General features: G+C 45.6%; 1 protein-coding gene across 1 annotated transcript in view; it reads right to left on the bottom strand.

Moving 5' to 3' along the window:
• The window catches only part of B4GALNT1 (beta-1,4-N-acetyl-galactosaminyltransferase 1), a 254,061-nt gene that overhangs the window by 146,392 nt on the left and 94,986 nt on the right, over positions 1-12,683 (bottom strand). Inside the window, exon 2 of the mRNA XM_073613757.1 lies at positions 1,548-1,656. The gene's annotated coding sequence lies outside the window, so the exon portion shown is untranslated. The remainder of the gene's footprint in view (positions 1-1,547; positions 1,657-12,683) is intronic.

Below are 12,683 nucleotides of genomic sequence, written 5' to 3'. Positions count from 1 at the left end.
TTTTGTTGTCGGAATGTCCGAACAAAGTCCGACCGTGTGTACGGGGCATTAGAGTGGAGATGTGAACCAACTCCATAGAGCATAATCGATTTTTTCTTAGATTTTTTCTAAAGCTGCGTACACATGAGTGGAATGTCCGACAGAAAAAGTCCGACTGAAGTTTTTTATCGTATATTCCGATCGTGTGTGTGCCTCATCGCCCTTTCTTTTTTCCGAAAATTCTGACGGACCGAGAAATAGAACATGTTCTAAATATTTCCGACGGACCAAAAACGAAGAGACGCATGCTCTGAAGCAAGTACGAGACTGAAGCTATTGGGTGCTGGCTACTGAACTTCCTTTTTCTAGTCCCGTTGTATGTGTTGGTTGTACGTCACTGCGTTCTGGACGGTTTGACCGTGTGTAGACAAGACCGCTTGAATGGAATTCCGTCGGAGTTCCGTCGGAGAAACCTTCAGAGTTTATTCCGACGGCAAAACCGGTCGTGTGTACGTGGCATTAGGGAAGCTTGCCTGAAAGTGGTTCAAAAGATAGAAAGTTAGTTACCCAAAAGCAGGGGGTCAGCAACCTTTTTCCACTTAAAAGCCAGATTCAATGTATGTGAATGCATGGAGGGCCGCATTCACCTGCTAATAAATGAAGATAATAATCTGGACCCCTTTACTTTACACAGCCACCCCTGGCTAATTACACAGCCCCTCCTGCACATCACACAGCCCCCGCCCCCCCCGTACTCAGACCCCCCTGCATATTACACAGCCCCCCATGTTATGTTTTGAAATTGCGCACATTCATGGAATAGCGACAAACTACGGTACTTAAAAATCTCCATAGGTGACACTTTCAAAATTTCTACAGGTTAGCAGTTTAGAGTTACAGAGGAGGTCTTGTGCTAAAATTATTGCTCTCGCTCCAACAATCGCGGTGATACCTCACATGTGTGGTTTTAACACGGTTTACATTTGCGGTCGCGACTAACGTATGCATTCGCTTCTGCGCGCAAGCATATAACAAGTGTCAGTTAGGTGTCCGATTTGTCCGCCGCAATGTTGCAATCCTGCTAAAAATCGCTGATCGCTGCCATTACTAGTAAAAAAAAAAAAAAAAAAAAAAAAACAATAACTTTTGCGCAAACCAATCAATCTACGCAAAATACCAAAAATATATAGCAGAATACATATTGGCCTAAATTGATGAAGAAATTTGATTTTTTTTTTTACATTTTTTTTTATTGGATAATAGCAGAGTAAAGTAAAAATATTTTTTTTTTTCAAAATTGTCACTCTCTTTTGTTTCTAGTGCAAAAAATAAAAACCGCAGTGCTGATCAAATACCACCAAAAGAAAGCTCTATTTGTGGGGGAAAAAATGGACATGAATTTCATTTGGGTACAACGTTGCACGAGCACGCACTTGTCAGTTAAAATAAGACTGGAAGTGGGTTCTGGCCAGATCACCAGGTAAAAAAAAAAAAAAAATAGCCTAAAAAAAAAAAACTTTAAATGTTCATTTGTGCATAGGGTAGCAGTAAAAAAGACTTTTACCTACCTTAAAGCTTTCTCCCTCTGGCAACCAATGCTCAACTCTTCTTCCTGTGAACTTCTGAGCACCTTAGAGGAAAAGGCTGCAGCAGCTGGTCTTACAGCATGAAGAAAGCCTGTGGGAATGAGAAATTAGAACAGTAAAAAAAATGTTTCCTAGTACCTTAGGCATATATGAGTAGTGATGAGGTAAGGTTCAAGCTTGGGTTCAGTCTGAACCTTAAAGTTAGCAGTCATTTATGGGCCGATGAGCTGCAAGTGGGAGATTCCCCACCACAAAGCTGACATACATAACGGGATGGAGATGCTCGTGACATCAATGACCTCCCTTCCACAGCTTCCTTCACCTACAGAAGTGAGAACAAGAAGCCTTGCGACCTACTGTACAGCTTACGTAGGACTCTTTCCTCACCCTACTATAGTAGTGCTTAGTGCTCAATACACTGCTACAGAGTTATACATAGAGGAAACTGTCACAGCTCCTAGACACTGTCCCAGAGGCACAGGCTCCTGATCACCTGACTCCTGTGATAGCCAATCACGTGATGGGGCAGCCGACTCCCGGGTTACCACTCACTTAAGGGGCTGTCAGGTGACAGCGGCGAGGGGTTAAAGTCTCTATAAATTAGAAACAATAGCTTAGAAATAACTGAGCTAAACTCTCTGAGAACCCATGGGTGTATAGCACCTGGTGCAGATGCTTTATTCACCTTTTATTTTTTTATTATTTATAAATCATATTTAAGTTCAGTCATTGTGGTGCATTTCAAATTGTGTTACTGTCATCCTCAATTTGGACATCAGCACTGCCACTTTCCATGTTTAGTAGCTTTGCTTTCCAGTGACCATGTGTTAATATATTACAGGGCTCACTTTCTCAGACTAAAGCCTCGTACACACGATCAGACTTTCCGACGGGAAATGTGTGATGACAGGCTGTTGGCGGAAAATCCGATCGGTTGTAAGCTCCATCGGACAATTGTTGTTGGATTTTCCGCAGACAAATGTTGGATAGCAGGTTTTAAAATTTTCCGCAGACAAATGTGTGTTGTCGGATTTTCCGAGCGTGTGTACACAAGTCCGTCGGACAAAAGTCCAAAGTACAAACACGCATGCTCGGAAGCAAGGACGAGGCAGAAGCGGTCGGTCTTGTAAACTAGCGCTCGTAATGCAGAATTAACTTTCGTGACGTGGCAAATTATGAAATCTCGAAATACAGCGCACAATTCTCTTCTTCTTTAATGGGATAATAATGAAGCTGCTTTGCTGGTGATACTGATGGAGTTATTGCAAAATAATTTTCAAAGGCTTTTTTTTTCTAGTGATATCAAGAATAATATTATTATGCTTTTTTTTTTTTTTAATTTGTTCAAGTTACCACAACACCATTATCCTGTAGTTTTTAAGATCAAAGATACAACTATGTTGGTGTCCCTTGTCAATTTTACATTGTATTTTTTTAAATGTAACTGCCCACTCCCAAACTATCATTTGAAGTAAAACACATACAAGCATTATTCTCCACAATATTTTATTGTGCATTAAAAGAAGAAAACAAATTAAATTAGACATCATTAGCCATCATTAGGCTGAAAAAACAAAACAAACCCATCAGAGAGATAGCAAAAACATTAGGTGTGGCCAAATCAACTGTTTGGAACATCCTTAAAAAGAAAGAACGCACCGGTGAGCTCAGCAAAACCAAAAGACCCGGAAGACCATGGAAAACAACTGTGGTGGAGGACCGAAGAATTCTTTCCCTGGTGAAGAAAACACCCTTCACAACAGTTGGCCAGATCAAGAACACTCTCCAGGAGGTAAGTGTATGTGTCAAAGTCAACAATCGAGAAGACTTCACCAGAGTGAATAGAGCAGGGGTGTCCAAACTACGGCCCTCCAGCTGTTGCGGAACTACACTTCCCATGAGGCATTGTAAAACTCTGACATTCACAGACATGACTAGGCATAATGGGAGTTGTAGTTCCTTAACAACTGGAGGGCCATAGTTTGGACATCACTGGAATAGAGGGTTCACCACACGATGTAAACCATTGGTGAGCCTCAAAAACAGGAAGGCCAGATTAGAGTTTGCCAAACAACATCTAAAAAGGCCTTCACAGTTCTGGAACTGACATCCTATGGACAGATGAGACCAAGATCACCTTGTACCAGAGTGATGGGAAGAGAAGAGTATGGAGAACAAAAGGAACTGCTCTTGATCCAAAGCATACCACCTCATCAGTGAAGCATGGTGGTGGTAGTGTCATGGCGTGGGCATGTATGGCTGCCAATGGAACTGGTTCTCTTGTATTGATGATGTGACTGCTGACAAAAGCAGCAGGATGAATGCTGAAGTGTTTCGGGCAATATTATCTGCTCATATTCAGCAAAATGCTTCAGAACTCATTGGATTCATTGGACTCATTGCGCTTCACAGTGCAGATGGACAATGACCCGATAAAATATGAACTAGAAGACTAGATATACCGCGCTGTCAGGAAAATATAAAGCGACCAGCACAACAGTGTAAAAAAGAAAAATCTAACGTCAGCTGCTACAAATACTGTAACTGCTGACTTTTAATAAACAGACACTAACCAGTCCAGGAGTGCAGTGCTGTCTTCACCTCGAGGCTGGTTCTTCGTACCCCTGACGCCACCATCTTGGTTGTGGGAAGCCACCTGTGACTTCCTGCTGTTTCACAACCGCCTCTGCACTGCGCATGCTTAAAGTGCAAGTTCACCTTTACAGAAAATCTGTAAGGTGACCTTATACTGGACCCCCTCCCCATCCCCCCCGGTCCCGCTGTACCAGACTCCTGCAATCCCCCGCTGTCAAACACGCAAAAGCCGCTTCACCGATCGAGGGGTTTGAAATCCCAATGGCTTTCTCTCCTCTCCTTGCAGTGATGACAGTACAGGCTAGATGTCTTCTTATTGGTCAGCGTCATGGCGGGACGGCGTTGGCCAATTAGAATCCCTGCAATCCATGCTGCCTAAGCGATACGGACACAAGGTTAAGAAGCGGGGGTTTCAAATCCCCGGACTGGTGAATCGTTTTTTCCATGTCTGACAGCGGAGGACCAAGGTGGGAGGGGGAATGGAGAGGGGGTCTGGTGTAAGGTTACCTTACAGATTTTCTGTAAAGGTGAACTAATGCTTTAAGATCACACTGTGCTTTCAGACTGACGTGTCCCAGGAGCTTGCGGGCATCTGATCTTCTTTAACCACTTCCATACTAGGCACTTTCCCCCCTTCCTGCCCAGGACAATTTTTAGCTTTCAACGCTGTCGCATTTTGAATGACAATTGCGCGGTCATGCAACACTGTACCCAAACAAATTTTTTATAATTTTCTTCCCACAAATAGAGCTTTCTTTTGGTGGTATTTGGTCACCTCTGCGGTTTTAAATTTTTGCGATATAAAAAAGGACGACAATTAAAAAAAAAAAAAAAACTGATGGGCACTGATAGGCGGCACTGATGGCAATGATAGGCGGCACTGGATAGGCAGCACTGATGAGGAGCTACTAACAGGCATTACTGAGTGGCACTGATTGGCACTTCGATGGGGCACTGACAGGCATTACTGATGGGGCACTGATTGGCACTTTTTTGGGCACAGTTTGGCACTGTTGTGGGCACAGAACTGCACCTTTATGGGCACTGACAGGCGTTTATTATGGGGACAGGCTGGCAGGTGTTGGGCACTGATTGGCAGCTGATGGGCACCTTTTGATGGGGGCTGTGCTGATAATCAATGTGCTGATTATCAGCACAGACCCCCCTTTGACAGGGAGAGCCACCGCTCAGCTCTCCCTGTCAGCGTGAACCGAGGAAAGCCATTTACCGGCACTTCCTGGTTCACGCGATGATCAGCTGTGATTGGTCACAGCTGATCACGTGGCAAGAAGCCTCTGTCAGAGGCTTCATACCACGATCGGAGTTGCGGTGTGTCAGACTGACATCATAACACAGGTAGTGCAGCGCTAAGTAAGTCCAAAATGAAAAGCAAAAAATGTAATGAAAAGACAATCCGTGCAGTCTTCCATGATGAACTACAAATAGTAGCATGCAGGTGACTTCGTGGGAATATCAGAACCTCCACCAGAGTAGAAGATGGCCGCTCACCTCACTGAGTGGACCCTTTGATTATAGAGGGTCTCATACGCCTTCCCACTTGGGGTATCAAATGATGAAATCAGCACACATGTCCTAGACAATCCCCACTTGGATGGATGTATTAATCAGCTCTGTCCACTCCAGATTCACATATATCAAGGGAATAAAAGGCAATACATAGTGCTCTCTGCATATATAAAATTTAATAGTGATAAAAAAAAATAAAAACTCACAAGAATAGCACTTAGACCAAGTGCTAGGCGATACAGCATGTAAACAAGCAATCTGCAATGGCTGCGGGTGACGTCACGTCCATCCGTACGCGTTATGTCCCATGTGGGCGGGACTTCGCCAGCGGATCAAACACACAGCATCTCTGATCGCCGCGCTGCGCGCCCCCATGGGCGCACACCGGCTGTGTTATCCTGGGCATGTCTTATGACGTCCGGTCAGGGTATCACAACCACTTTGCCGCCGTCATTCTGCTATATGGCGGGTGGCAAGTGGTTAAATCTTTCCAAAGTGAGAAATGCAGAAGTGGGAGCGAATACCTGTCAGAAAAGGGTATCCACCCCCCCCCCCAAAAAAAAAGCTGCCCAGAATGTTATAGTGCGGGGGAGGAGGAGGATGAGCAGAACTTTTAAGTTAAAGTGATTGTAAGGTCTCGTTTTCTTCTATAAAACAAACATGTTATAGTTACCTGCTCTGTTGCAGTGGTTTTGCACAGAGCAGCCCGGTTCCTCCTCTTCTCGGGTCCCTCTTCGGCTCTCCTGGCCCCTCCCTCCTGTCGAGTGCCCCCACAGCAAGCAGCTTGCTAACTGACTTTGATTGACAGCAGCGGGAGCCAATCAGGAGGGAGAATCCCAGATGGCACTTGTGGACATCACTGGATAGAGATCAGGCTCAGGCAAATATTAGGGGAGCTGAGAGGGGGGTCTGCTGCACACAGATGCAGTAGAGTGAGGCTCCTATTTCAAATGGCATCTTATAAGTGGCAGTAAACCTTTTCCAACCCAACTCATCCTTTTCCAACCCACAGGATTTAATTCATGTTTTTAGTCTATTACATTACAGTTTTCCTAATTCTAAGGTTTTCCTTCTTTTTTCTATCAGTTATGCATTGTAAGGTATAAAAGGTTGTAAACATCTGAAATGAAAAATGAAAAATTAACAAAGCATATCCTTCTATAGTGTGTACTTACAAATCCAAAAGAAGGAATGTGATATCTGTCTGCTCTGTCATTCCACTACTATCTGAAGACGCCTCCCCTCCTTCCCAGCACAAAGCAGGTGATTGACAGCGTCAGCTATTCATGTTTCCCCATGAAAATGTGTAGCTAGGGGTGTGTCCCTTCCCTCCACTCAGGTCTCAGGTTACACTCAGCTCCCTGATGTGATGTCAGATCCCTGCCCCCTGTCTGCTGGAGCTGATAAATGCTATCTAAATGTACTTTGACCAGCTGTAGAGGAGAGATAGCTGCAGATACAACTTATGTAGGAGAACTTGAACTTGTGTATCACATGAGGCTAGTCACTTCATTTGGTATATGTAAGGGTTTACAACCACTTTGAGATGGGATACAGCACAACTATTTAAAGCGGACCTTCAGTCATTTTTTCATCTTTCCATCTATTAAATATTCTGCCCTTGTTGTTTTAACTTTGGATAGTAAAACATTTTTTTATGCCAGTAAATACCTTATACAGCCATCTTCCTCTTAGGGCAGTGATGGCGAACCTTGGCACCCCGGGTGTTTTGATGCTCATGCATTCTGCAGTGTAGGTGAGCATCATGGAAAATGTAGTTCCAAACATCTGGGGTGTCAAGGTTCGCCATCACTGGCCTAGGCTTATGACATCATGCACAGGTCTCTCTCGTGAGAGTTTGCCAGGAAGGGAGGGGGTATAAGTCATAAGAGGGGCAATGAGAGCTGCAGAGCTGGAGGCATGCCTCTGTGTGTCTGTGTAAATCCAGGAAGTGAACAGGCAGCAGCTTCAGCTGCCCACAGTTAAAATGGATGCAGCCAGACTTAGTGGAGAGAGATTTCTGCAGCATATTTGGTAAGTACAGAATCACAGTATATATAAAATAATATGTAAAGTGGTTGGAGGGAAGCTTCAGAATGCCAAAGATGATTTTAGTACAAATTATGTGAGCAGACTGCAGTTACTCTTTAAGAAAAAAATGCTGAATTAATGAGAGTCCTGAGAAACAAATAAAGGCATATACTACAGATATAGGCTTGCAAAGGAACACATATGTAATAAAGAGCAGAGCTCATGTTTATTTTGTAAAAAGCTCTGTCTGAGCTCATTAAGTTAGGAAGTAATTTCTTTCTCGTGCTTCCTTTTTTAGCAGGCAGATGAGAATAATTAACTGTTATCTGGAGAAAAGGAGATGCTGCTCAACTGGTCTAAGATATTTTTAGCAAACTAAAAAAAACAAAAAAAAAAAAACACAATAGATTTAGTTTGAGCTCACTACCTCTCATTTTATGCAAACTAGGTAATGTATGTAAAGCTTATGCTTGCCTGTACATTTCCAGCCACGTAAATACAACATACACCTTGATGTATATGTAAAGTGATAAAGTGCTGCTGCAATGCTACATAAAGACTAATACTGTTAAAAGGTGAGAGTACATGGAGATTTTTGTTATAAACATTTGATTATATTAATTAAAAAATAAAATTTACTAATGATCTAAACCCCCCTGTAGCCCTCAATAACTTCCTAAGCTAACCATCCTTTCCTGCAGGTTCCTACTTACCGTACCTCTTCTGACAGACCCATGTCTGCCGACATCCGCGGGTCCATAGAGAACAGTGGGTAGTCCGATGGGGTCCTCCTGAAAAATGGACAGGTGGACCCGATCGGTTTGCTGGTGTGAAAGGAACCATAAGCTTTGCTCACTAAATATTCTCAAGATCTCCGGAGGTTTGGGCTGGACAATAAGACACAGCTGTTGGTTGCTTTGATTGATTCTATGAGTTTATTTTTTTTTACCTTGGAAGGGTGGCCATGTAGCTGACACTCCCAGGATTGTTATCTTGTTCTTTTATGACCTCTGTTAGTTCCCTTTTTCTCTCCCCTCTTCTTTATTTGGGATAACGTGCCTCCTGTATTCTGGTGGATTAATGGGTTGCTGTAGGGCGGACCTCCAGCGGGGAACGTGGGAGGAGTGACGAGGTTAGTTGTTTTTATATATGAGTTTTGCATACCTGTCGCCTACCCCTGTTGGGAGAGGCGCAATGCCTTTATTTTGTATACATGTTCCTGGAAGCACAGTGTTGCAGTGTATCTTTATACTTTCCCATTATGTGCCTGTTTTACGTATTTTCTTGTATGTATGGAAAATGAAAATAAAGATTAAAAAAAAAAAAAGAAATGAAAAGAAATTTCAAGCAAACTGTAAAATCAAACACTAACTGCAGATGCTTGCTAGAAAGTATTGTAGTTGTATGAAAATTTTAAAAGCACACTTCAGCCAGATTCCAGAGAGCTCTTCACTTTTGGTTTGGGTGGGTCTGCTGCTTGAAGTCTGTCCATTTAGTACCAATTTCACTTTCAATGCACATTTTATTCTGACTGTAGTTGTGATCAGGCCCGGATTTACTCCCTTTGCCGCCCCAAGGCCGGGTCCTTCAATGCCGCCCCCCCCCCCCACACACACACACATACCATGTCCTTTATCGATGACTTCTACAATAGATCAATTAAAAACATATCTCCATACACGAGAACACTGAAAATAACTGGCTTTAATTGTACAGACTAAAAATACTTCAGGGTAAGCGCGCGAGGGGTAAGGATTTTTCGCAGGCAAATTTTCAAGGCAATGGCTGGTGTTAATGCTTCAATCATCCCCGGCACCATGGTTGTTATGGTGTCAGGATAATTGAAACACATTATTTCTATCATTACATTGTAATATAAACTGAAATAGTTCAACTCACCATAATGCAGAATCATTGGGAGCCCTGAGCGTGTCACTTGCCACCATCTCTTGTCACTTGCCACCATGCCTGCCACCAGATGGGGATGTCACTTGCCACCAGATGGGGATGTCACTTGCCATGCTCCCTGCCACCAGATGGGGATGTCACTTGCCACGCTGCCTGCCACCAGATGGGGATGTCACTTGCCACTATGCCTGCCACCAGATGGGGATGTCACTTGCCACGCTGCCTGCCACCAGATGGGGATGTCACTTGCCATGCTGCCTGCCACCAGATGGGGATGTCACTTGCCATGCTGCCTGCCACCAGATGGGGATGTCACTTGCCATGCTGCCTGCCACCAGATGGGGATGTCACTTGCCACTATGCCTGCCACCAGATGGGGATGTCACTTGCCACGCTGCCTGCCACCAGATGGGGATGTCACTTGCCACGCTGCCTGCCACCAGATGGGGATGTCACTTGCCATGCTGCCTGCAACCAGATGGGGATGTCACTTGCCACTATGCCTGCCACCAGATGGGGATGTCACTTGCCATGCTGCCTGCCACCAGATGGGGATGTCACTTGCCACTATGCCTGCCACCAGATGGGGATGTCACTTGCCATGCTGCCTGCCACCAGATGGGGATGTCACTTGCCATGCTCCCTGCCACCAGATGGGGATGTCACTTGCCATGCTCCCTGCCACCAGATGGGGATGTCACTTGCCATGCTCCCTGCCACCAGATGGGAATGTCACTTGCCATGCTCCCTGCCACCAGATGGGGATGTCACTTGCCATGCTCCCTGCCACCAGATGGGGATGTCACTTGCCATGCTCCCTGCCACCAGATGGGGATGTCACTTGCCATGCTCCCTGCCACCAGATGGGAATGTCACTTGCCATGCTCCCTGCCACCAGATGGGGATGTCACTTGCCACGCTGCCTGCCACCAGATGGGGATGTCACTTGCCACGCTGCCTGCCACCAGATGGGGATGTCACTTGCCACGCTGCCTGCCACCAGATGGGGATGTCACTTGCCACGCTGTCTGCCACCAGATGGGGATGTCAATTGCCACTATGCCTGCCACCAGATGGGGATGTCACTTGCCACGCTGCCTGCCACCAGATGGGGATGTCACTTGCCACGCTGCCTGCCACCAGATGGGGATGTCACTTGCCACGCTGCCTGCCACCAGATGGGGATGTCACTTGCCACGCTGCCTGCCACCAGCTGGGGATGTCACTTGCCACTATGCCTGCCACCAGATGGGGATGTCACTTGCCACTATGCCTGCCACCAGATGGGGATGTCACTTGCCATGCTCCCTGCCACCAGATGGGGATGTCACTTGCCACCAGATTGGGATGTCCCTTGCCATGCTGCCTGCCATCAGAAGGAGGAGGAGGGCGGAACAGCGGCAATGAGAAATGTCATCTCTCTCCACTGCCGCCGCACCGCTGACATTACTAGATACTCTGGTTTTTTTTAAAAATGGCGCCACGCGGCGCAATCACGCTACTGCGCATGCGCCGCCCGGCTGAGCGCTTACGAACTTTCCCGAGCCCGGCCGGCTTCGGAACAGCGCATGCGCAGTTGCGTGGTCGGCTCGTGGCCATGTTTTCTATGGGCACTGGTGCCCATAATAGACAGCACGAAAGGGGGGGCGGCCGCGAAGTCGCTGCAGGAGCGGCGCCGCCCCTACACCACTGCCGCCCCGAGGCCTGGCCTCGGTGGCCTTGTGGCAAATCCGGCCCTGGTTGTGATAACCAGTTCCAGTTAAAGTGTCACTAAACCCACATCATAAAATACTATTAATAAATGGTGTATTGCATGCTGTTCATACTCAGTCACTATGAGATTCATTTTCAGTATTCAGCCAAAAACCTGGTTGATTCTGATGCTCTCTATCTCCACCTTCTGTTCATGTCCCCAATTCAGCTAGGAATTTTGTGGTGGCAGCTCTGCACATGCTCAGTTTTCAGTGAGTTTCTATGTTGAGCATTTCCTCCCTATCACATCTGTGCAGCCCATGTGCCTATTGAGTCAAACATGTGGGCGTATACACAGTGGTAAATGACTACCCACTGTCTCCCTCTCCTCCATACCCACTAACCAGTTAAACACAATGGGGGCAGGATATTACATGTAGATTAATGGTGGCTTCACCTCCTTTTATTCTAAGACACAGGATGGAAGGGGTACTCTTGGTGGGTATTTTGAGACAAGGTAGCTGGGGGCAGAGTTGCGGGTGGCTTTGTAAGGTGTTGTAAGTTGTATTTTGAATTTTATTCCTTGGGTGAGTGGCAGCCAATGAGAGGGGTGGCAGGACACTGAACGGTTGGTAAGGTGGATAATCTTTTTAGCTGTCAGTAAAGGTGGCATTCTTCCAAAAGACCACCAAAGTAAGGGGCATTCTTCTCACTGACCACCAATGTAAGGGCCATTCTTCCCACTGACCACCAATGTAAGGGCCATTCTTCCCACTGACCACCAGTGTAAGGGCCATTCTTCCCACTGATCACCAATGTAAGGGTCCTTCCTCCCACTGACCACCAATGTAAGGACCATTCTTCCCACTGACCACCAATGTAAGGGCATTCTTCCACTGATTCTTGATTAATTATTTTAGTTACCTGAGACCTGAAGATTATTTCAAGGGTTCCTTGAGATAAAAAGGTTACAAAAGTCTAAAATGACTTATAACAGAGTACAACAGTCTAGGCCAGTGTTTCTCAACTCCAGTCCTCAAGGCGCCCCAACAGGTCATGTTTTCAGGATTTCCCTCAGATCAAACAGCTGTAGTAATTACTAAGGCAGTGAAACTGATCAAATCACCTGAGCAAAATAATGGAAGGACTGAAAACATGACCTGTTGGGCCGCCTTGAGGACAGAAGTAAATTGTTTAATTTCTGGCTGTGTCCCAGCTGTAAAGATTTCCCTATACTTTCTGTCCTGGTGACACCTACTGACACATTGACACAGTAAAAATGTACCTAGATCGGAGCGTGAAGTCTGAAGACCCAACCTTTTCCACTTCCACTGTACTCATAATAAAGTGATGTTTTTGCTGGTT

This window comes from Aquarana catesbeiana, linkage group LG02 (assembly GCF_042186555.1).
Source record: "Aquarana catesbeiana isolate 2022-GZ linkage group LG02, ASM4218655v1, whole genome shotgun sequence".
Taxonomy (NCBI): domain Eukaryota; kingdom Metazoa; phylum Chordata; class Amphibia; order Anura; family Ranidae; genus Aquarana; species Aquarana catesbeiana.
Note: the sequence above shows the minus strand (reverse complement) of the source record. Positions and strands in the feature narration are given on the sequence as shown.